A 25,965-nucleotide genomic window follows, 5' to 3' on the forward strand; every position below is an offset into this window, starting at 1 on the left:
CTGCATGAGCCAACTATTTTATCTATTAATATATGAAATAGGCTTACTGAAAATCTTAGGTTCGTTTTTGGGACACCAAGCTTTACAATGATTCTCTGGTTCCAGAGTCTGAGGGGGTAGATGTTCCCTGCGTGATTATAGTCCAATGCAAAATGCAGAGACACAGCTGATATTACATGAATGCATGTAATATATACAGCTGTACCAGAACTGGGGCAGAAGGTAAGACTTGAGCCTTCAACAACTGAGAATTGAATAGGGAAAGCTAGTCGTGCACCTTAATGTCTAAGTTCTCTCCTGTTACTGTCAGGCATGTTGGCTCTTCTAGCCATGTGGATTCATAGTCAATCACATGCGTAAACTATGTTTCTTTCCAGACTTGCTCCTGCCAATTTTTGGCTGTGACTTTACCTTAAATGACTGGGTATGTTTTTAAGAGATGACTTGTGAAATAAACCTCTCCTTGCATATTTTTGTGGAAGGTTAAGCTTCTTAGAAAAATTGAATCATAGGAAAGGTGCCAATGTTGCTAATACTGGAGTGTAAGCTAATATTTGATCTAAATACATTGACCAGACTGGAATATTTTTGGTTGAAGCTTCGTTGTGAAAGAAATGCTGAAATCATTCCATTTGAGATCTGCCAAGGATCAGACAGACGACAAGACTCTTCTCATTTCCAAAGAGATCCTGGCTGGATCTAACCAACCATTTAACTGGTACAGTCTATTTTAGGAAAATATTCAGAAGAGATCATTTGGTTTGTGTGTGCTGGGGTATTTTTTTCCCCACTTTTTTTTTTTTCTGTGCAGAATGGAAAAATGGGTTTGCCTCCACTGTTCTCTTGATTAATACCACACTCAGTAATATTTAACGCTCCCAGAGCACTTAATATGTGATATCCATTGCTTGTGGATTTCAGTGGGACAGTTCTAGTTTTACAGAAGACTTCTGTCTTACGGATGCAAACAACAGTGGCAGAATTTAGCTAGCTCACTCAGTGGGCCAGTAACAGTGTTAGCAAGCTTAGCATTCCTGTGTTACTCTGGTGCTTCATTCTGCCTCCTGTGAGGCAATTGCTGACTTTCTGGTAAGACTGTGTGTGAAGCTCTACATGTACAGTAAAGCAGTCAAGATGGCAGTATCTGAAAAGCTGAGTGATTAGGTTCCAAACCATGGCCTCCCATTACACTTTTCAGCTTCTGCAAGGACATTCCCTACCAATGGACTCCGTTGAAGTGTTAAAATCTGAGGTCCTGTCTGCACCCCAATAGCATGGAAACACATGAGTCTTTGAAAGTGGATAATTGTGTTACACTGTATATGCAGACATAATTCCTTGTGCTGGTTTTGTGTAGTGGAGGCGGGGCCTACAGTGACAGCTTCTGCGAGAAGCTGCTAGAAGTTTCCCCTCTTGTCCAGTGGACTCAGCCAGGTCTAGAGCAGACCCACTGCTGGCCAGGGCTGAGCCAATTGGCAAGTGATAATACCTGTGTGAAAACAGATTTAAGAAGGGGAAAATAATTTTTTTTTAAAACTGAAAGGAGCGAAGAAGCAAAAGCAGGGGCAGAGAGGGGAGGCGTGAGCCTTTTGGGCCTTGTGGCCCTCACCCTCTGGCCTCCTGCTGGGCGGCTGCCTGGGCCCAACTCAGCCTGCATGGCCCAGCTGAGAGAAGTGAAGAGAGGAGATGTGAGGAGAGTATGAGAGGCCTCTGACCGAGCCCAAGTGTGAAGAGTTTTTTTGTGAGAGGAACAGCTGCAGATGCCAAGGTCAGTGAAGAAGGAGGGGAAGGAGTAATGTGGCTCCTGGCCAGAACTCTCCTGCAGCTTGTGGTGCAGCCCATGATGAAGCAGGTTGTCCCCCTGCAGCCCGTGGAGGAGCAGAGATCTACCTGCAGCCTGTGGAGGACCCTGTGTCGAGGCAGGCGAATGCCTGAAGGAGGCTGTGGCTTGTGGAGGGCCCTGCACTGGGGCAGCTGGTTCCTGAGGGACTGCACCCCATGGAAAAGGACCCCACACTGGAGCAGGGGAGGAATGTGAGGAGTTCTTCCCCCAAGGAGCAAGCAGCAGTGGAAAACAAGGTGTGGTGAACTGACTAGAACCCCCATTTCCTATTCCCCGCTGTGCCACTCGAGGGGGAGGAGATAGAGATAATTTGAAATTAAGTTAAGCCTGGGAAGAGGGAGGGGTAGGGGGAAGTTGTTTTTGTTCTCTCTCATTATCCTTCGTTGATTTTATTAATAATAAATTGAAATAATTTTCCCCAAGTCAAGTCTGTTTTGCCCATAATAGTAACTTGAATGATCTCTCCATGTCCTTATCTCAAACCTCGAGCCTTTTTGTTATGTTATCTCTCCCCTATTCCCTCGGAGGGTGAGGGAGTGAGTGAGAGGCTGCATAGCTTGGTCCTGAGCTTACAGGACTTCCAGCAGTGTTTGGAGGTTAATTACAGATTCTTCAGGAAGCAGTTTGTGATGTTGGAAATGGGGGAGGGAGGAAAAGACATACTAGAATATTGATTTAGAAATACATATCTGTTCACTTATTGAGCTTGGTAGCAATCACATTTTTTCTCCTTGTCCATTTCTATTTGGATTTGACTGTATTTATGGCAAGAGAGCAAGGAAAGGACCAGGGAACCTGATTTCTGCACCACCTGATGGGAAGCAGCTGTCATCCATGGGCAACTGAGGAAGCACATGGTGGCCAAAGGGAGAAACCAGGAAGTGGCTGAACCCAGGTGAAAGCTCAGGGGGTCTTTGCGATGCTTTGGGAGCTAAGACAAGGAGCAGGAACCAAAATTGTGCACACTAGGGATGGGAACAAAGCACTGGTATGCTCCTGCTGCCAAAAGCAAAGTGGGACAAACAGCCAGCAAGGCCACTGAGGCTCATAGTGCTGGGCTGCAAACCAGCTACACACCCTCTCTTTATTTCCTCTTCCTGGTGGCATCAGTACTGGTTTTCAGGTATTTCCTTACTGTCTAAGTAACAGGTGAGGTAGCACCTGCAGTAGTGTTGGATCTATGTGTTTTCCACTCCTCTGCCTTCCTCTTCACAGAGCTTGCTCATTCCTCCCTGAAAGGGAGTGGGCAATAAAGAATTACAGCATGTCGGCCACTGATGCTGCCTCCTGTGCTTGGGCCATGAGCATAGAGTAAAAAGAGATTGGAGGTGGCTTGGGAGAAGCCTCATCCACAGACCACAGCAGCCATGAGAGCAGTCATGCACTCTTTTTCTGCTGAAGCTCTGGAGGAGGATGATCTGGCATCTCAAGGTAGCACAGAGTTATTCATCTCCCCATGCTTCTTATAAGTGGAGAAGGCTGGAAGTTGTCCATTTTCCACCGTCTTTTTGTTCTTGATTGATACCATGACGGCTTGTTTGTTGTCAGTATCCCAGGCATGAAGGAGGGCATCTCCTGGTAAGATGGAGCTTGTGCCTCATGGATGTCTTAGTTAAGAGTGGAGGCAGGATGATAACCAGCAGTGTGAGTGTTATATTTTAGACACTGACTGCCATCCTGAAAGTGATGAATGGGTGTTTGCCTTCAACTGAAATTAATGTGCCTGGTATGCTTCTGTTATAGTTATTTTTGCTTTTTGCTTGTTCTGTGAAGAAAAATTTACAAGATAGGGTTGGGGGTTGTTTCAGTGCAACAAAATAGGAGACCTGTTGGCTGAAATGCTGCCAGACTAATGTGTTAAACATTAGCAATCTCCAAAGAAAGAGCCTGAAAAAGTAATCCTTCTGTTTTATCTGATAACTGCCAAAATGCCTACTGAAATAGCCTGGGGAAGTGTCAAAAGAGCAGTTAAAAATACTGTACCGTGTCTATGGGTAACAGTTTGCTGTGGGTGGTTGTAACTCCTGTGAGTGTCAGAATCGACCTGAGGAGGTAGGTGCTAGATGCCCCTAGCTGCTGCTGACAGACTTATGCTGCACCTAACATGAAGGAAGCCTGGAGAATTTGGCTGCCCCTGTGCTGTTAGATGAGGAGTAATTTTTTTTTTTGTTCGTGAGACTAAGTAGAAAACAGTTAAGAGGGTGCCACTGCTTCTGTTTTTGCCATGTTATTTAAATCTGCAATGCAACATGGATGTTTTTCATCACCTCCCCAAAAAATTTGTAAATTATAAATATTTGTATCCATAGATAAGGTCTCTGAGTGTGGATGTTAATGAGTGAGCCCACATGGTCCTACATGGAGGGCAGCAGTCCATAGACACTGCTGCAGAGCTGCACTTCTGAAACTAATTCCCTTTGTTGCATCAAAAAGAGATCAAGGCATATTGCACCCTACTTCAAGAACGGCTGTGGCTGTCAGTGGGGCAATAGTAAGTCTAAATGGGACAATGCAGTTCGTCCATTATATGCTTCTGTTTGCTACAGTATCAGCAAGTAGAAGAAACCATGCCTTAGAGCAAGATCCTTGCTGTAAGGTTTGGTTTATAATTTATAATTCTCTAATCACATGAGTACCCTGATGACTACGGAGTGCTAAAGAAAATGGAATGCTTTTCAATTACCTTGTATTTCATTTTGAGATTAAGACCTTGAACCATTTACGAGGAAAGGGAAATTAAACGCACAAGTATTTACAAACAGATTATCACTATTGCACCCAGAAATGCTTTTAATGTTAGGTCATTATTATTTTTTAAGCAAAATCATTAAATAAGTAGCAAGAAGAAATCACAAGGTTAGTTGTCTTTGCAAGTTGTCTTTGTTCCTCATTTCTTTGGTCCTCTGAACAACTTTGGAAAAAACCATGTGTGAAGTACCATTTTTTTAAAGTCTTCTGTGTTCATCCAGTTGAGCTGCATTTCCACAGGATGGCAAAAAGCCCACAGCTCTGACACTAGCGAGGCTCAGAGATCAAGACCTCACTCTGAAGCAGGACATGCTCCTCAACTAAATGGTTGCAAATCTTTTGGAGGTGAGCAGTACCTATTCATTTCCCTGTGGATTTTTTTTTTCTCTCCTTGTACTCATTTTTAGAAATGCCTGAGCCGTTTCCCGTGGAAAAACATGTTAAACCAAAAGAGCCTGAGAACAACAGTACTCCCTGATAGAGAAAGGTCCATGTGGCCCAATAGTAGGTCTCCAAAATGGTGAACCATAAATGTCTAAAGGAGAGCATAAAAGCAGTGCAGCTCTACTTCTGTTTGGGTCCTGGGGTGCTTGTAGGCCTCAGTGCCTGGGCCCAGCCTCCCCTGGGACCCCCAGCCATGCCGTCTCCTGCCAGGGGCCCAGGGGACGTGTCTCAGCTCAGCCTTGGATGTTCAGTCCCTGCCTGAGCCATGCTGCAGGTGTCCCGGTCTCTTGGATGGGCCTGGGACCTGAACCGCAGAGAGCTGCTCTCTGGCATGAACACCTCAGGCCTACGTCAGAGCTTGTCAGGTATAACACTAATAAAGTAGCGTTATTCTATGCGATAGGATGCTTTCTGTGCGCTAGTTTACACTTGCAAAGAATCGAATAATGGTAAGACTATTTGCTTAAAAAGCAAGGGGATTGTAAGATCCAAAAATGCTTTCAAAGACATAGAATAGAAAAAATAGATACAAAAACATAACATAAATTTCTATTATTTTGTCTAGTTTCTTCAGTTTTTATGTTATTTTCTGTTACAATATGTTATTTTATGATATATTATTTTCATGACCGGCTCCCATCCTCCCTACCAGCTGAAGCTCCGACAGAAGAGAGGATCCCCTCCATGGCTAAAGCCTGCGTGACGAACTGCAGGGCAGAAACAGGGAAGGCACGGTCCTCAGGTGGAGCACCATGAGTTTCTGCTGCAGTTTGGAAACACTGGAGTAGGCAAGTGGTCCTGGAGCCATGAGGAGATCACAGGGTGACCTTTTGTAAAATTTTATGTTATGTTCTGTTATTTTGAAGGGGTTTACTGTGTTCTGTTATTTTTCATTATTTTTTATTATTTTATGTAAGACCACAATAATTTCAAGAAGTATTTATCTTATGTTCTTTTATGCTATTTTTTGTTATTTTACTTTTTTTTTGGTATTTTATAATTTTTCATGTTATTCTAGGTTATGTGGAAGAGTTTTTTACCTTATGTTATTTTGAAGAGATTTAGTTTATCATGTTATGTTTTGTTATTTTTTGTTCTGTAATTTATATCACAATATTTTGAAGGAGTATTTATCTTATGTTCTTTTATATTATTTTTCATTATTTTACATTGTTTATTTGCTATTATTCTAGGTTTTGTGGAAGAGTTCTTTACGTTATGTTATTTTGAAGGGATTTACTGTATCATGCTATGTTTCGTTATTATTTTGTTATATAATTTATTTTGGAATATTTTGAAGGAGTATTTATCATGTTCTTTTATGTTATTTTTCAGTCTTTTACATTGTTGTTTGTTATTTTATATTATTTTAGGTTATGTGGAAGGGGCTTTTAGATGTTACGTTATTTCATGTCATGATATTTTATGTTAGTTTGAACGGGATTTTGATGTTATAATCTGTTATTTTTGTTATTTTCTGTTAGTTTACGTTATGTTGACGGGGGGGCAGTTTATGTTAGGTTTCATGATTATATGTTATCTTTTGTTATTTCATGTCCTTTTTCTGACGCTGTTTCAGAGCCAATGCTCACAAGCATTTCCACAATGTGCAATGTGTAGCCAGGAGCAGGCGGATGCATTCTTCACTTCAGCTTGAAAAAAACATCCCTTGCAGTCTGGCAAAAGCAAGCCACAGAGCTCCAGAAAGCAGCCGCAGGAACACAGGCCCAGCAGTCCCTGTGTCCTGAAGAGCCAGAACGTGAAGGATCAGGACCCACCACGCATAAAAGAAGAAGAAGGAGAAGAAGAGGTGTGTGGAAGCGTGGGGGTATTTTTCAAAGAATGCCATGCAGCGATGACAAGCATCCTCTTTGCCTTCCAAAACTGTGGCTGTGCTTCTTGGCCCGTGATGCGTGAAAAGCGCTCTCGTGCCTGCCCGGCGCTTGTATTGCGCGCAGGCAGAGCTGAAAAGTGGCTGCTCGTGATGGTGCAGCGAGGCTGCAGCCCTCCCAAGCACAGGCTGCTTTGCCGAGGCAAGAAGCCTTGAGGAAGTGGAGGCAAGGGAAGAGCAGAGCTTGCTCCTGCTGCCAAGCGGCTACGGGCAAGAGAGGCTGAGAGAAGCAGGGCACGAGTGGCACCTTGGAGGGGCCAGAGGCCAGAAGAGCAGGCGAGAAGTGGGCAGCAAGGGCTCAGAGGAGCCCTGAGAAGGGGCTGTGCTGAGTGCTGCAGAGGAAGGCAAAAAACCCCCGGAGACGCGTGCTAGCCCAGCGTGGGGGAAAAAAAGCCTTCCTCCCCGCAGCTGCAGGGCCCGAGAGGCCATCTGCGTGGTGCACGAGCAGCAGGCGGTAAGCCAGGCCAAATGGAGGGAGCAGAGGAGCCCTGACAAGTGGTCATGCTCAGTGCTGCAGAGGAAGGCAAAAAACCCCCGGGGACCAGTGCCAATCTGCCCCGGGGGAAAATTCCTTCCTGACCCCAGCGCTGGCGATCGGCTATTCCCTGAGCACCTGAGCAAGACCTGCCCCCTCCTCCCTCAGGCTGCTCACGCCTCCCAGGAGATGATGCCCAAGCCCTCTTCTCTCTCAACCTGGAGCCATCTCAGGGGCTTCCCAGAGTGACCAAACGGCCGCGGCCTGATGGACCCTGGGGGCAAGAATCCTTCCCGGCCCCTGCTGGGACACCAGTGCGTGCTCCCAAGCACTACGACCCCTTGAAACGTCCCTGCATCCCATTCCTTACGACTGCTGCCCCTGGCTCCACGGGGGATGAGGACGGCGAGCTCTGCGGTGCTCCTCAAGAAGGCATCACCTTGCTCTTGCCACGGCTAAACAGCTGAAAAAGCCTGATCGCCTCGTGCAGCTCCAGGGCTTGGTGGTTCTTCTGATCTCCAGCAGCCTCGTCCAGCCTGCGCTCTTCCTCTCTCAGCCCCCATCAAGCAATTCCAGCGGCTGCTGCTGGAGGACTTCCTCTGGCATGTCTTGGGGCTGCCCCCAGGCCAGCTCTGGCAGCTGGACACAGGACGGTGCTCCCTTCTCTACTGCACCAGAGTGTTGTGCCTGCCGCGTTGCCGGGTGCTGGCACTGTGGCACGGGGGTGACGCTGTGACATGCGCAGCCCCGCCCACCAGCCCTGCGCCCAGCATCCTGCGCACGAAGGCCTTTGGGGTGCTGGCCCCGAGGCAGCCCCTAGCCCAGGAGGCCCCGGGACCATTCCCTGCCCTTGCTGGCCATGCACTGGGCACAGCTGCTGGGCAGCCCTTGCGCCTCCTCTGCCACTCGGTTCCCAATCACAAACCTCGTGCTCTCCCTCTTCTCTCAGGCCATGGCAGAAAGCAACCCTCCAGGCCAGAGACCACCCCCGTGAGCCGTCCCCTCTCTGCGCCAGAGCTAACGTCCATGAGGCCCCGCAGCCAGGAGCAGCAGGGACTTGATCTGGCTGGGCACAACCGCTTTTCCTGGGGCGTCAGGGGGCTGATTTTGGCAGCCGCGGCCCGCGGGAAAGCCCAAGTGGAACCAGAGCCATCGCTTGAGATGGACGGTGCCAACAGAGCGCCACGGCAATAACCCAGCCTTTGAAAAACAAGGGAGCAGAGCTTACGCTGCTGTGCTGGGAATGTTGCTCATTTTCACACCTAGAACCCGGGGATCTGTGCCCAAAGCACAGCCAGGCAAACGACGACTCTTCCAAAGTGTAACAACAGCCCCTGGCTGCTATCGCCATCCCATCCCCTCGTCCCCCTGAAATCAAGCTGCGCAGCGCCTCTGGGAAACATTGGCCATGTGGATACGGCGTACAAAACGCTCTTCAGCCACGGGGCAAAACTTTCAGAGCTCCTCTGGGACTTGCCCTGGTCGTGCTAAGTAATTTCATCAGAGAGAAAGCATCCTTCACCTCTAGAAATCAGTAGTCACATCTGGAACAGTTGAAGTGATCCTCGTGATCTGTGCACTGGATTTCCTTTGGCGATTGGGCACTGACAGCAGTGCGCGCACTGTGTAAATGGGGATGGGAGAAGGGCGTCCTTTCCCCTCGAATGACCAGGCTGCTTCATGTGAAAGGAATAAATTGTGTCACTCCCATGATCTTGCTCAAGCAAAACGCTCTTTATTATACTGCGTGTAGGATACTGTTTGCTTTTACCTCCTTTACAATGATGCACATTCTTAATTTTGTGAAGAAATTACTGCTGCTCTTTTGTGGAGCAAGGCGGCAGAGAGAGGAGGCCTGCTCACCTGATACTCTCCGTGTGTTTGGACACCCGCGAGGGCCTGTCTCGTCGCACTGAGCTTGCACCCGAAGACACAGATTCTGTCCCTGAACAGACATAGCCTGGCAGCTTGCTGCACTCCTTGATGCCGTTTGGCCAAGGAATTACCCTGTCTGTGCTAGAAGACTGGTTTTCCTCGTTTCTCAGATTAACGAGAACCAAGAAGAAGTTCCTTTGGATGGCAATGGCCCCACCAGGAATTTCACCACACCCACATTCTCAGGTGCTTGCAGGTGGGCCATAGGAAAAGCAACATCTTCAGTTCTCCTTGGCAGCTTTCTTCCCTAAAGGCGCGGAGGGCCTCTTAACAGAAGAGAGGCAGTTGCCTTGTAGTGTCGGGTGGCCACCTGGCCAGCCACCTCCTTACCCCTAGCGGCGCTACCAGCAAGAGCCTTCCTCTTCACTACGTGCCTGCAGAATGCATTTCAAAATCCATCAGCAGCCTTTCCTCCAGCTCCTGGAGAGTAAAGCCCCACAGACAGCAGTGCCACGAACCGCATGGCACTGACCCACCAGGCTTTTTGTCTCTGGCAGCTTTTCCAGCGCCTGGCCTGATTTGGCCCTTTCTCCCATGAAACTTCCCAAAGGGAAGCTCCGTTGATGGCAGCTCTGGAGATTGTCTTCCCTAGGAGGCAGACGTCCCTTTGGAAGGCGACTGGACTGACAGCGCCGGCTTCATACTCTGAGCCCCCCCACGCAGCCTGTGCGTTGCTCAGCCGGCCGGTGGAGGGCTGGATCTGCTGGTGGTGACCGCGTGCAGCTGGACTCCAGCAGCAGGCTACTACTGATGGGGGAAAGCCCCCTTCACACATCTCTCAGGCTCTCCAGCTTTCCTTCTTTGCTGCCAGGCAATGGAGGAAAGAGTGAAGGTCACGGCCAGGTCTTGGGAAATGGCATTGCAGAAAAGCATCCTTCCAGAAATGGAGGTTTCCGTGTCCACCTGACGTGCTGGATTCCCAGGCAGCCATGAGGCAGAAAAAGCTGTGTCTCACGGGAGAGTTCTCCGGCTCCCATCCTCCCTACCAGCTGAAGCTCCGACAGAAGAGAGGATCCCCTCCATGGCTAAAGCCTGCGTGACGAACTGCAGGGCAGAAACAGGGAAGGCACGGTCCTCAGGTGGAGCACCATGAGTTTCTGCTGCAGTTTGGAAACACTGGAGTAGGCAAGTGGTCCTGGAGCCATGAGGAGATCACAGGGTGACCTTTTGTAAAATTTTATGTTATGTTCTGTTATTTTGAAGGGGTTTACTGTGTTCTGTTATTTTTCATTATTTTTTGTTATTTTATGTAAGACCACAATAATTTCAAGAAGTATTTATCTTATGTTCTTTTATGCTATTTTTTGTTATTTTACTTTTTTTTTGGTATTTTATAATTTTTCATGTTATTCTAGGTTATGTGGAAGAGTTTTTTACCTTATGTTATTTTGAAGAGATTTAGTTTATCATGTTATGTTTTGTTATTTTTTGTTCTGTAATTTATATCACAATATTTTGAAGGAGTATTTATCTTATGTTCTTTTATATTATTTTTCATTATTTTACATTGTTTATTTGCTATTATTCTAGGTTTTGTGGAAGAGTTCTTTACGTTATGTTATTTTGAAGGGATTTACTGTATCATGCTATGTTTCGTTATTATTTTGTTATATAATTTATTTTGGAATATTTTGAAGGAGTATTTATCATGTTCTTTTATGTTATTTTTCAGTCTTTTACATTGTTGTTTGTTATTTTATATTATTTTAGGTTATGTGGAAGGGGCTTTTTGATGTTACGTTATTTCATGTCATGATATTTTATGTTAGTTTGAACGGGATTTTGATGTTATAATCTGTTATTTTTGTTATTTTCTGTTAGTTTACGTTATGTTGACGGGGGGGAGTTTATGTTAGGTTTCATGATTATATGTTATCTTTTGTTATTTCATGTCCTTTTTCTGACGCTGTTTCAGAGCCAATGCTCACAAGCATTTCCACAATGTGCAATGTGTAGCCAGGAGCAGGCGGATGCATTCTTCACTTCAGCTTGAAAAAAACATCCCTTGCAGTCTGGCAAAAGCAAGCCACAGAGCTCCAGAAAGCAGCCACAGGAACACAGGCCCAGCAGTCCCTGTGTCCTGAAGAGCCAGAACGTGAAGGATCAGGACCCACCACGCATAAAAGAAGAAGAAGGAGAAGAAGAGGTGTGTGGAAGCGTGGGGGTATTTTTCAAAGAATGCCATGCAGCGATGACAAGCATCCTCTTTGCCTTCCAAAACTGTGGCTGTGCTTCTTGGCCCGTGATGCGTGAAAAGCGCTCTCGTGCCTGCCCGGCGCTTGTATTGCGCGCAGGCAGAGCTGGAAAGTGGCTGCTCGTGATGGTGCAGCGAGGCTGCAGCCCTCCCAAGCACAGGCTGTTTTGCAGAGGCAAGAAGCCCTGAGGAAGTGGAGGCAAGGGAAGAGCAGAGCTTGCTCCTGCTGCCAAGTGGCTACAGGCAAGAGAGGCTGAGAGAAGCAGGGCACGAGTGGCACCTTGGAGGGGCCAGAGGCCAGAAGAGCAGGCGAGAAGTGGGCAGCAAGGGCTCAGAGGAGCCCTGAGAAGGGGCTGTGCTGAGTGCTGCAGAGGAAGGCAAAAAACCCCCGGAGACGCGTGCTAGCCCAGCGTGGGGGAAAAAAAGCCTTCCTCCCCGCAGCTGCAGGGCCCGAGAGGCCATCTGCGTGGTGCACGAGCAGCAGGCGGTAAGCCAGGCCAAATGGAGGGAGCAGAGGAGCCCTGACAAGTGGTCATGCTCAGTGCTGCAGAGGAAGGCAAAAAACCCCCGGGGACCAGTGCCAATCTGCCCCGGGGGAAAATTCCTTCCTGACCCCAGCGCTGGCGATCGGCTATTCCCTGAGCACCTGAGCAAGACCTGCCCCCTCCTCCCTCAGGCTGCTCACGCCTCCCAGGAGATGATGCCCAAGCCCTCTTCTCTCTCAACCTGGAGCCATCTCAGGGGCTTCCCAGAGTGACCAAACGGCCGCGGCCTGATGGACCCTGGGGGCAAGAATCCTTCCCGGCCCCTGCTGGGACACCAGTGCGTGCTCCCAAGCACCACGACCCCTTGAAACGTCCCTGCATCCCATTCCTTACGGCTGCTGCCCCTGGCTCCACGGGGGATGAGGACGGCGAGCTCTGCGGTGCTCCTCAAGAAGGCATCACCTTGCTCTTGCCACGGCAAAACAGCTGAAAAGGCCTGATAGCCTCGTGCAGCTCCAGGGCTTGGTGGTTCTTCTGATCTCCAGCAGCCTCGTCCAGCCTGCGCTCTTCCTCTCTCAGCCCCCATCAAGCAATTCCAGCGGCTGCTGCTGGAGGACTTCCTCTGGCATGTCTTGGGGCTGCCCCCAGGCCAGCTCTGGCAGCTGGACACAGGACGGTGCTCCCTTCTCTACTGCACCAGAGTGTTGTGCCTGCCGCATTGCCGGGTGCTGGCACTGTGGCACGGGGGTGACGCTGTGACATGCGCAGCCCCGCCCACCAGCCCTGCGCCCAGCATCCTGCGCACGAAGGCCTTTGGGGTGCTGGCCCCGAGGCAGCCCCTAGCCCAGGAGGCCCCGGGACCATTCCCTGCCCTTGCTGGCCATGCACTGGGCACAGCTGCTGGGCAGCCCTTGCGCCTCCTCTGCCACTCGGTTCCCAATCACAAACCTCGTGCTCTCCCTCTTCTCTCAGGCCATGGCAGAAAGCAACCCTCCAGGCCAGAGACCACCCCCGTGAGCCGTCCCCTCTCTGCGCCAGAGCTAACGTCCATGAGGCCCCGCAGCCAGGAGCAGCAGGGACTTGATCTGGCTGGGCACTACCCCTTTTCCTGGGGCGTCAGGGGGCTGATTTTGGCAGCCGCGGCCCGCGGGAAAGCCCAAGTGGAACCAGAGCCATCGCTTGAGATGGACGGTGCCAACAGAGCGCCACGGCAATAACCCAGCCTTTGAAAAACAAGGGAGCAGAGCTTACGCTGCTGTGCTGGGAATATTGCTCATTTTCACACCTAGAACCCTGGGATCCGTGCCCAAAGCACAGCCAGGCAAACAACGACTCTTCCAAAGTGTAACAACAGCCCCTGGCTGCTATCGCCATCCCATCCCCTCGTCCCCCTGAAATCAAGCTGCGCAGCGCCTCTGGGAAACATTGGCCATGTGGATACGGCGTACAAAACGCCCTTCAGCCACGGGGTAAAACTTTCAGAGCTCCTGTGGGAGTTGCCCTGGTCGTGCTAAGTAATTTCGTCAGAGAGAAAGCATCCTTCACCTCTAGAAATCAGTAGTCACATCTGGAACAGTTGAAGTGATCCTCGTGATCTGTGCACTGGATTTCCTTTGGCGATTGGGCACTGACAGCAGTGCGCGCACTGTGTAAATGGGGATGGGAGAAGGGCGTCCTTTCCCCTCGAATGACCATGTTGCTTCGTGTGAAAGGAATAAATTGTGTCACTCCCATGATCTTGCTCAAGCAAAACACCCTTTATTATATTGCGTGTAGGATACTGTTTGCTTTTACCTCCTTTACAATGATGCACATTCTTAATTTTGTGAAGAAATTACTGCTGCTCTTTTGTGGAGCAAGGCGGCAGAGAGAGGAGGCCTGCTCACCTGATACTCTCCGTGTGTTTGGACACCCGCGAGGGCCTGTCTCGTCGCACTGAGCTTGCACCCGAAGACACAGATTCTGTCCCTGAACAGACATAGCCTGGCAGCTTGCTGCACTCCTTGATGCCGTTTGGCCAAGGAATTACCCTGTCTGTGCTAGAAGACTGGTTTTCCTCGTTTCTCAGATTAACGAGAACCAAGAAGAAGTTCCTTTGGATGGCAATGGCCCCACCAGGAATTTCACCACACCCACATTCTCAGGTGCTTGCAGGTGGGCATAGGAAAAGCAACATCTTCAGTTCTCCTTGGCAGCTTTCTTCCCTAAAGGCGCGGAGGGCCTCTTAACAGAAGAGAGGCAGTTGCCTTGTAGTGTCGGGTGGCCACCTGGCCAGCCACCTCCTTACCCCTAGCGGCGCTACCAGCAAGAGCCTTCCTCTTCACTACGTGCCTGCAGAATGCATTTCAAAATCCATCAGCAGCCTTTCCTCCAGCTCCTGGAGAGTAAAGCCCCACAGACAGCAGTGCCACGAACCGCATGGCACTGACCCACCAGGCTTTTTGTCTCTGGCAGCTTTTCCAGCGCCTGGCCTGATTTGGCCCTTTCTCCCATGAAACTTCCCAAAGGGAAGCTCCGTTGATGGCAGCTCTGGAGATTGTCTTCCCTAGGAGGCAGACGTCCCTTTGGAAGGCGACTGGACTGACAGCGCCGGCTTCATACTCTGAGCCCCCCCACGCAGCCTGTGCGTTGCTCAGCCGGCCGGTGGAGGGCTGGATCTGCTGGTGGTGACTGCGTGCAGCTGGACTCCAGCAGCAGGCTACTACTGATGGGGGAAAGCCCCCTTCACACATCTCTCAGGCTCTCCAGCTTTCCTTCTTTGCTGCCAGGCAATGGAGGAAAGAGTGAAGGTCACGGCCAGGTCTTGGGAAATGGCATTGCAGAAAAGCATCCTTCCAGAAACGAAGGTTTCCGTGTCCACCTGACGTGCTGGATTCCCAGGCAGCCATGAGGCAGAAAAAGCTGTGTCTCACGGGAGAGTTCTCCGGCTCCCATCCTCCCTACCAGCTGAAGCTCCGACAGAAGAGAGGATCCCCTCCATGGCTAAAGCCTGCGTGACGAACTGCAGGGCAGAAACAGGGAAGGCACGGTCCTCAGGTGGAGCACCATGAGTTTCTGCTGCAGTTTGGAAACACTGGAGTAGGCAAGTGGTCCTGGAGCCATGAGGAGATCACAGGGTGACCTTTTGTAAAATTTTATGTTCTGTTCTGTTATTTTGAAGGGGTTTACTGTGTTCTGTTATTTTTCATTATTTTTTGTTATTTTATGTAAGACCACAATAATTTCAAGAAGTATTTATCTTATGTTCTTTTATGCTATTTTTTGTTATTTTACTTTTTTTTTGGTATTTTATAATTTTTCATGTTATTCTAGGTTATGTGGAAGAGTTTTTTACCTTATGTTATTTTGAAGAGATTTAGTTTATCATGTTATGTTTTGTTATTTTTTGTTCTGTAATTTATATCACAATATTTTGAAGGAGTATTTATCTTATGTTCTTTTATATTATTTTTCATTATTTTACATTGTTTATTTGCTATTATTCTAGGTTTTGTGGAAGAGTTCTTTACGTTATGTTATTTTGAAGGGATTTACTGTATCATGCTATGTTTCGTTATTATTTTGTTATATAATTTATATTGGAATATTTTGAAGGAGTATTTATCATGTTCTTTTATGTTATTTTTCAGTCTTTTACATTGTTGTTTGTTATTTTATATTATTTTAGGTTATGTGGAAGGGGCTTTTTGATGTTACGTTATTTCATGTCATGATATTTTATGTTAGTTTGAACGGGATTTTGATGTTATAATCTGTTATTTTTGTTATTTTCTGTTAGTTTACGTTATGTTGACGGGGGGGCAGTTTATGTTAGGTTTCATGATTATATGTTATCTTTTGTTATTTCATGTCCTTTTTCTGACGCTGTTTCAGAGCCAATGCTCACAAGCATTTCCACAATGTGCAATGTGTAGCCAGGAGCAGGCGGATGCATTCTTCACTTCAGCTTGAAAAAAACATCCCTTGCAGTCTGGCAAAAGCAAGCCACAGAGCTCCAGAAAGCAGCCGCAGGAACACAGGCCCAGCAGTCCCTGTGTCCTGAAGAGCCAGAACGTGAAGGATCAGGACCCACCACGCATAAAAGAAGAAGAAGGAGAAGAAGAGGTGTGTGGAAGCGTGGGGGTATTTTTCAAAGAATGCCATGCAGCGATGACAAGCATCCTCTTTGCCTTCCAAAACTGTGGCTGTGCTTCTTGGCCCGTGATGCGTGAAAAGCGCTCTCGTGCCTGCCCGGCGCTTGTATTGCGCGCAGGCAGAGCTGAAAAGTGGCTGCTCGTGATGGTGCAGCGAGGCTGCAGCCCTCCCAAGCACAGGCTGCTTTGCCGAGGCAAGAAGCCTTGAGGAAGTGGAGGCAAGGGAAGAGCAGAGCTTGCTCCTGCTGCCAAGCGGCTACGGGCAAGAGAGGCTGAGAGAAGCAGGGCACGAGTGGCACCTTGGAGGGGCCAGAGGCCAGAAGAGCAGGCGAGAAGTGGGCAGCAAGGGCTCAGAGGAGCCCTGAGAAGGGGCTGTGCTGAGTGCTGCAGAGGAAGGCAAAAAACCCCCGGAGACGCGTGCTAGCCCAGCGTGGGGGAAAAAAAGCCTTCCTCCCCGCAGCTGCAGGGCCCGAGAGGCCATCTGCGTGGTGCACGAGCAGCAGGCGGTAAGCCAGGCCAAATGGAGGGAGCAGAGGAGCCCTGACAAGTGGTCATGCTCAGTGCTGCAGAGGAAGGCAAAAAACCCCCGGGGACCAGTGCCAATCTGCCCCGGGGGAAAATTCCTTCCTGACCCCAGCGCTGGCGATCGGCTATTCCCTGAGCACCTGAGCAAGACCTGCCCCCTCCTCCCTCAGGCTGCTCACGCCTCCCAGGAGATGATGCCCAAGCCCTCTTCTCTCTCAACCTGGAGCCATCTCAGGGGCTTCCCAGAGTGACCAAACGGCCGCGGCCTGATGGACCCTGGGGGCAAGAATCCTTCCCGGCCCCTGCTGGGACACCAGTGCGTGCTCCCAAGCACCACGACCCCTTGAAACGTCCCTGCATCCCATTCCTTACGGCTGCTGCCCCTGGCTCCACGGGGGATGAGGACGGCGAGCTCTGCGGTGCTCCTCAAGAAGGCATCACCTTGCTCTTGCCACGGCAAAACAGCTGAAAAGGCCTGATAGCCTCGTGCAGCTCCAGGGCTTGGTGGTTCTTCTGATCTCCAGCAGCCTCGTCCAGCCTGCGCTCTTCCTCTCTCAGCCCCCATCAAGCAATTCCAGCGGCTGCTGCTGGAGGACTTCCTCTGGCATGTCTTGGGGCTGCCCCCAGGCCAGCTCTGGCAGCTGGACACAGGACGGTGCTCCCTTCTCTACTGCACCAGAGTGTTGTGCCTGCCGCATTGCCGGGTGCTGGCACTGTGGCACGGGGGTGACGCTGTGACATGCGCAGCCCCGCCCACCAGCCCTGCGCCCAGCATCCTGCGCACGAAGGCCTTTGGGGTGCTGGCCCCGAGGCAGCCCCTAGCCCAGGAGGCCCCGGGACCATTCCCTGCCCTTGCTGGCCATGCACTGGGCACAGCTGCTGGGCAGCCCTTGCGCCTCCTCTGCCACTCGGTTCCCAATCACAAACCTCGTGCTCTCCCTCTTCTCTCAGGCCATGGCAGAAAGCAACCCTCCAGGCCAGAGACCACCCCCGTGAGCCGTCCCCTCTCTGCGCCAGAGCTAACGTCCATGAGGCCCCGCAGCCAGGAGCAGCAGGGACTTGATCTGGCTGGGCACTACCCCTTTTCCTGGGGCGTCAGGGGGCTGATTTTGGCAGCCGCGGCCCGCGGGAAAGCCCAAGTGGAACCAGAGCCATCGCTTGAGATGGACGGTGCCAACAGAGCGCCACGGCAATAACCCAGCCTTTGAAAAACAAGGGAGCAGAGCTTACGCTGCTGTGCTGGGAATATTGCTCATTTTCACACCTAGAACCCTGGGATCCGTGCCCAAAGCACAGCCAGGCAAACAACGACTCTTCCAAAGTGTAACAACAGCCCCTGGCTGCTATCGCCATCCCATCCCCTCGTCCCCCTGAAATCAAGCTGCGCAGCGCCTCTGGGAAACATTGGCCATGTGGATACGGCGTACAAAACGCCCTTCAGCCACGGGGTAAAACTTTCAGAGCTCCTGTGGGAGTTGCCCTGGTCGTGCTAAGTAATTTCGTCAGAGAGAAAGCATCCTTCACCTCTAGAAATCAGTAGTCACATCTGGAACAGTTGAAGTGATCCTCGTGATCTGTGCACTGGATTTCCTTTGGCGATTGGGCACTGACAGCAGTGCGCGCACTGTGTAAATGGGGATGGGAGAAGGGCGTCCTTTCCCCTCGAATGACCATGTTGCTTCGTGTGAAAGGAATAAATTGTGTCACTCCCATGATCTTGCTCAAGCAAAACACCCTTTATTATATTGCGTGTAGGATACTGTTTGCTTTTACCTCCTTTACAATGATGCACATTCTTAATTTTGTGAAGAAATTACTGCTGCTCTTTTGTGGAGCAAGGCGGCAGAGAGAGGAGGCCTGCTCACCTGATACTCTCCGTGTGTTTGGACACCCGCGAGGGCCTGTCTCGTCGCACTGAGCTTGCACCCGAAGACACAGATTCTGTCCCTGAACAGACATAGCCTGGCAGCTTGCTGCACTCCTTGATGCCGTTTGGCCAAGGAATTACCCTGTCTGTGCTAGAAGACTGGTTTTCCTCGTTTCTCAGATTAACGAGAACCAAGAAGAAGTTCCTTTGGATGGCAATGGCCCCACCAGGAATTTCACCACACCCACATTCTCAGGTGCTTGCAGGTGGGCATAGGAAAAGCAACATCTTCAGTTCTCCTTGGCAGCTTTCTTCCCTAAAGGCGCGGAGGGCCTCTTAACAGAAGAGAGGCAGTTGCCTTGTAGTGTCGGGTGGCCACCTGGCCAGCCACCTCCTTACCCCTAGCGGCGCTACCAGCAAGAGCCTTCCTCTTCACTACGTGCCTGCAGAATGCATTTCAAAATCCATCAGCAGCCTTTCCTCCAGCTCCTGGAGAGTAAAGCCCCACAGACAGCAGTGCCACGAACCGCATGGCACTGACCCACCAGGCTTTTTGTCTCTGGCAGCTTTTCCAGCGCCTGGCCTGATTTGGCCCTTTCTCCCATGAAACTTCCCAAAGGGAAGCTCCGTTGATGGCAGCTCTGGAGATTGTCTTCCCTAGGAGGCAGACGTCCCTTTGGAAGGCGACTGGACTGACAGCGCCGGCTTCATACTCTGAGCCCCCCCACGCAGCCTGTGGCCGGTGGAGGGCTGGATCTGCTGGTGGTGACTGCGTGCAGCTGGACTCCAGCAGCAGGCTACTACTGATGGGGGAAAGCCCCCTTCACACATCTCTCAGGCTCTCCAGCTTTCCTTCTTTGCTGCCAGGCAATGGAGGAAAGAGTGAAGGTCACGGCCAGGTCTTGGGAAATGGCATTGCAGAAAAGCATCCTTCCAGAAATGGAGGTTTCCGTGTCCACCTGACGTGCTGGATTCCCAGGCAGCCATGAGGCAGAAAAAGCTGTGTCTCACGGGAGAGTTCTCCGGCTCCCATCCTCCCTACCAGCTGAAGCTCCGACAGAAGAGAGGATCCCCTCCATGGCTAAAGCCTGCGTGACGAACTGCAGGGCAGAAACAGGGAAGGCACGGTCCTCAGGTGGAGCACCATGAGTTTCTGCTGCAGTTTGGAAACACTGGAGTAGGCAAGTGGTCCTGGAGCCATGAGGAGATCACAGGGTGACCTTTTGTAAAATTTTATGTTATGTTCTGTTATTTTGAAGGGGTTTACTGTGTTCTGTTATTTTTCATTATTTTTTGTTATTTTATGTAAGACCACAATAATTTCAAGAAGTATTTATCTTATGTTCTTTTATGCTATTTTTTGTTATTTTACTTTTTTTTTGGTATTTTATAATTTTTCATGTTATTCTAGGTTATGTGGAAGAGTTTTTTACCTTATGTTATTTTGAAGAGATTTAGTTTATCATGTTATGTTTTGTTATTTTTTGTTCTGTAATTTATATCACAATATTTTGAAGGAGTATTTATCTTATGTTCTTTTATATTATTTTTCATTATTTTACATTGTTTATTTGCTATTATTCTAGGTTTTGTGGAAGAGTTCTTTACGTTATGTTATTTTGAAGGGATTTACTGTATCATGCTATGTTTCGTTATTATTTTGTTATATAATTTATTTTGGAATATTTTGAAGGAGTATTTATCATGTTCTTTTATGTTATTTTTCAGTCTTTTACATTGTTGTTTGTTATTTTATATTATTTTAGGTTATGTGGAAGGGGCTTTTTGATGTTACGTTATTTCATGTCATGATATTTTATGTTAGTTTGAACGGGATTTTGATGTTATAATCTGTTATTTTTGTTATTTTCTGTTAGTTTACGTTATGTTGACGGGGGGGAGTTTATGTTAGGTTTCATGATTATATGTTATCTTTTGTTATTTCATGTCCTTTTTCTGACGCTGTTTCAGAGCCAATGCTCACAAGCATTTCCACAATGTGCAATGTGTAGCCAGGAGCAGGCGGATGCATTCTTCACTTCAGCTTGAAAAAAACATCCCTTGCAGTCTGGCAAAAGCAAGCCACAGAGCTCCAGAAAGCAGCCGCAGGAACACAGGCCCAGCAGTCCCTGTGTCCTGAAGAGCCAGAACGTGAAGGATCAGGACCCACCACGCATAAAAGAAGAAGAAGGAGAAGAAGAGGTGTGTGGAAGCGTGGGGGTATTTTTCAAAGAATGCCATGCAGCGATGACAAGCATCCTCTTTGCCTTCCAAAACTGTGGCTGTGCTTCTTGGCCCGTGATGCGTGAAAAGCGCTCTCGTGCCTGCCCGGCGCTTGTATTGCGCGCAGGCAGAGCTGGAAAGTGGCTGCTCGTGATGGTGCAGCGAGGCTGCAGCCCTCCCAAGCACAGGCTGTTTTGCAGAGGCAAGAAGCCCTGAGGAAGTGGAGGCAAGGGAAGAGCAGAGCTTGCTCCTGCTGCCAAGTGGCTACAGGCAAGAGAGGCTGAGAGAAGCAGGGCACGAGTGGCACCTTGGAGGGGCCAGAGGCCAGAAGAGCAGGCGAGAAGTGGGCAGCAAGGGCTCAGAGGAGCCCTGAGAAGGGGCTGTGCTGAGTGCTGCAGAGGAAGGCAAAAAACCCCCGGAGACGCGTGCTAGCCCAGCGTGGGGGAAAAAAAGCCTTCCTCCCCGCAGCTGCAGGGCCCGAGAGGCCATCTGCGTGGTGCACGAGCAGCAGGCGGTAAGCCAGGCCAAATGGAGGGAGCAGAGGAGCCCTGACAAGTGGTCATGCTCAGTGCTGCAGAGGAAGGCAAAAAACCCCCGGGGACCAGTGCCAATCTGCCCCGGGGGAAAATTCCTTCCTGACCCCAGCGCTGGCGATCGGCTATTCCCTGAGCACCTGAGCAAGACCTGCCCCCTCCTCCCTCAGGCTGCTCACGCCTCCCAGGAGATGATGCCCAAGCCCTCTTCTCTCTCAACCTGGAGCCATCTCAGGGGCTTCCCAGAGTGACCAAACGGCCGTGGCCTGATGGACCCTGGGGGCAAGAATCCTTCCCGGCCCCTGCTGGGACACCAGTGCGTGCTCCCAAGCACTACGACCCCTTGAAACGTCCCTGCATCCCATTCCTTACGACTGCCGCCCCTGGCTCCACGGGGGATGAGGACGGCGAGCTCTGCGGTGCTCCTCAAGAAGGCATCACCTTGCTCTTGCCACGGCTAAACAGCTGAAAAAGCCTGATAGCCTCGTGCAGCTCCAGGGCTTGGTGGTTCTTCTGATCTCCAGCAGCCTCGTCCAGCCTGCGCTCTTCCTCTCTCAGCCCCCATCAAGCAATTCCAGCGGCTGCTGCTGGAGGACTTCCTCTGGCATGTCTTGGGGCTGCCCCCAGGCCAGCTCTGGCAGCTGGACACAGGACGGTGCTCCCTTCTCTACTGCACCAGAGTGTTGTGCCTGCCGCGTTGCCGGGTGCTGGCACTGTGGCACGGGGGTGACGCTGTGACATGCGCAGCCCCGCCCACCAGCCCTGCGCCCAGCATCCTGCGCACGAAGGCCTTTGGGGTGCTGGCCCCGAGGCAGCCCCTAGCCCAGGAGGCCCCGGGACCATTCCCTGCCCTTGCTGGCCATGCACTGGGCACAGCTGCTGGGCAGCCCTTGCGCCTCCTCTGCCACTCGGTTCCCAATCACAAACCTCGTGCTCTCCCTCTTCTCTCAGGCCATGGCAGAAAGCAACCCTCCAGGCCAGAGACCACCCCCGTGAGCCGTCCCCTCTCTGCGCCAGAGCTAACGTCCATGAGGCCCCGCAGCCAGGAGCAGCAGGGACTTGATCTGGCTGGGCACAACCGCTTTTCCTGGGGCGTCAGGGGGCTGATTTTGGCAGCCGCGGCCCGCGGGAAAGCCCAAGTGGAACCAGAGCCATCGCTTGAGATGGACGGTGCCAACAGAGCGCCACGGCAATAACCCAGCCTTTGAAAAACAAGGGAGCAGAGCTTACGCTGCTGTGCTGGGAATGTTGCTCATTTTCACACCTAGAACCCGGGGATCTGTGCCCAAAGCACAGCCAGGCAAACGACGACTCTTCCAAAGTGTAACAACAGCCCCTGGCTGCTGTCGCCATCCCATCCCCTCGTCCCCCTGAAATCAAGCTGCGCAGCGCCTCTGGGAAACATTGGCCGTGTGGATACGGCGTACAAAACGCCCTTCAGCCACGGAGTAAAACTTTCAGAGCTCCTGTGGGAGTTGCCCTGGTCGTGCTAAGTAATTTCGTCAGAGAGAAAGCATCCTTCACCTCTAGAAATCAGTAGTCACATCTGGAACAGTTGAAGTGATCCTCGTGATCTGTGCACTGGATTTCCTTTGGCGATTGGGCACTGACAGCAGTGCGCGCACTGTGTAAATGGGGATGGGAGAAGGGCATCCTTTCCCCTCGAATGACCAGGCTGCTTCATGTGAAAGGAATAAATTGTGTCACTCCCATGATCTTGCTAAAGCAAAACACTCTTTATTATACTGCGTGTAGGATACTGTTTGCTTTTACCTCCTTCACAATGATGCACATTCTTAATTTTGTGAAGAAATTACTGCTGCTCTTTTGTGGAGCAAGGCGGCAGAGAGAGGAGGCCTGCTCACCTGATACTCTCCGTGTGTTTGGACACCCGCGAGGGCCTGTCTCGTCGCACTGAGCTTGCACCCAAAGACTGAGAGTCTGTCCCTAAACAGACATAGCCTGGCAGCTTGCTGCACTCCTTGATGCCGTTTGGCCAAGGAATTACCCTGTCTGTGCTAGAAGACTGGTTTTCCTCGTTTCTCAGATTAACGAGAACCAAGAAGAAGTTCCTTTGGATGGCAATGGCCCCACCAGGAATTTCATCACACCCACATTCTCAGGTGCTTGCAGGTGGGCATAGAAAAAGCAACATCTTCAGTTCTCCTCGGCAGCTTTCTTCCCTAAAGGCGCGGAGGGCCTCTTAACAGAAGAGAGGCAGTTGCCTTGTAGTGTCGGGTGGCCACCTGGCCAGCCACCTCCTTACCCCTAGCGGCGCTACCAGCAAGAGCCTTCCTCTTCACTACGTGCCTGCAGAATGCATTTCAAAATCCATCAGCAGCCTTTCCTCCAGCTCCTGGAGAGTAAAGCCCCACAGACAGCAGTGCCACGAACCGCATGGCACTGACCCACCAGGCTTTTTGTCTCTGGCAGCTTTTCCAGCGCCTGGCCTGATTTGGCCCTTTCTCCCATGAAACTTCCCAAAGGGAAGCTCCGTTGATGGCAGCTCTGGAGATTGTCTTCCCTAGGAGGCAGACGTCCCTTTGGAAGGCGACTGGACTGACAGCGCCGGCTTCATACTCTGAGCCCCCCCACGCAGCCTGTGCGTTGCTCAGCCGGCCGGTGGAGGGCTGGATCTGCTGGTGGTGACTGCGTGCAGCTGGACTCCAGCAGCAGGCTACTACTGATGGGGGAAAGCCCCCTTCACACATCTCTCAGGCTCTCCAGCTTTCCTTCTTTGCTGCCAGGCAATGGAGGAAAGAGTGAAGGTCACGGCCAGGTCTTGGGAAATGGCATTGCAGAAAAGCATCCTTCCAGAAATGGAGGTTTCCGTGTCCACATGACGTGCTGGATTCCCAAGCAGCCATGAGGCAGAAAAAGCTGTGTCTCACGGGAGAGTTCTCCGGCTCCCAACCTCCCTACCAGCTGAAGCTCCGACAGAAGAGACGATCCCCTCCATGGCTAAAGCCTGCGTGACGAACTGCAGGGCAGAAACAGGGAAGGCACGGTCCTCAGGTGGAGCACCATGAGTTTCTGCTGCAGTTTGGAAACACTGGAGTAGGCAAGTGGTCCTGGAGCCATGAGGAGATCACAGGGTGACCTTTTGTAAAATTTTATGTTATGTTCTGTTATTTTGAAGGGGTTTACTGTGTTCTGTTATTTTTCATTATTTTTTATTATTTTATGTAAGACCACAATAATTTCAAGAAGTATTTATCTTATGTTCTTTTATGCTATTTTTTGTTATTTGACTTTTTTTTTTGGTATTTTATAATTTTTCATGTTATTCTAGGTTATGTGGAAGAGTTTTTTACCTTATGTTATTTTGAAGAGATTTAGTTTATCATGTTATGTTTTGTTATTTTTTGTTCTGTAATTTATATCACAATATTTTGAAGGAGTATTTATCTTATGTTCTTTTATATTATTTTTCATTATTTTACATTGTTTATTTGCTATTATTCTAGGTTTTGTGGAAGAGTTCTTTACGTTATGTTATTTTGAAGGGATTTACTGTATCATGCTATGTTTCGTTATTATTTTGTTATATAATTTATTTTGGAATATTTTGAAGGAGTATTTATCATGTTCTTTTATGTTATTTTTCAGTCTTTTACATTGTTGTTTGTTATTTTATATTATTTTAGGTTATGTGGAAGGGGCTTTTTGATGTTACGTTATTTCATGTCATGATATTTTATGTTAGTTTGAACGGGATTTTGATGTTATAATCTGTTATTTTTGTTATTTTCTGTTAGTTTACGTTATGTTGACGGGGGGGCAGTTTATGTTAGGTTTCATGATTATATGTTATCTTTTGTTATTTCATGTCCTTTTTCTGACGCTGTTTCAGAGCCAATGCTCACAAGCATTTCCACAATGTGCAATGTGTAGCCAGGAGCAGGCGGATGCATTCTTCACTTCAGCTTGAAAAAAACATCCCTTGCAGTCTGGCAAAAGCAAGCCACAGAGCTCCAGAAAGCAGCCGCAGGAACACAGGCCCAGCAGTCCCTGTGTCCTGAAGAGCCAGAACGTGAAGGATCAGGACCCACCACGCATAAAAGAAGAAGGAGAAGAAGAGGTGTGTGGAAGCGTGGGGGTATTTTTCAAAGAATGCCATGCAGCGATGACAAGCATCCTCTTTGCCTTCCAAAACTGTGGCTGTGCTTCTTGGCCCGTGATGCGTGAAAAGCGCTCTCGTGCCTGCCCGGCGCTTGTATTGCGCGCAGGCAGAGCTGAAAAGTGGCTGCTCGTGATGGTGCAGCGAGGCTGCAGCCCTCCCAAGCACAGGCTGCTTTGCCGAGGCAAGAAGCCTTGAGGAAGTGGAGGCAAGGGAAGAGCAGAGCTTGCTCCTGCTGCCAAGCGGCTACGGGCAAGAGAGGCTGAGAGAAGCAGGGCACGAGTGGCACCTTGGAGGGGCCAGAGGCCAGAAGAGCAGGCGAGAAGTGGGCAGCAAGGGCTCAGAGGAGCCCTGAGAAGGGGCTGTGCTGAGTGCTGCAGAGGAAGGCAAAAAACCCCCGGAGACGCGTGCTAGCCCAGCGTGGGGGAAAAAAAGCCTTCCTCCCCGCAGCTGCAGGGCCCGAGAGGCCATCTGCGTGGTGCACGAGCAGCAGGCGGTAAGCCAGGCCAAATGGAGGGAGCAGAGGAGCCCTGACAAGTGGTCATGCTC

The sequence above is a fragment of the Chlamydotis macqueenii genome, chromosome 2 (genome assembly GCF_036417535.1).
Source record: "Chlamydotis macqueenii isolate bChlMac1 chromosome 2, bChlMac1.mat, whole genome shotgun sequence".
In the NCBI taxonomy this organism is placed as follows: Eukaryota; Metazoa; Chordata; class Aves; order Otidiformes; family Otididae; genus Chlamydotis; species Chlamydotis macqueenii.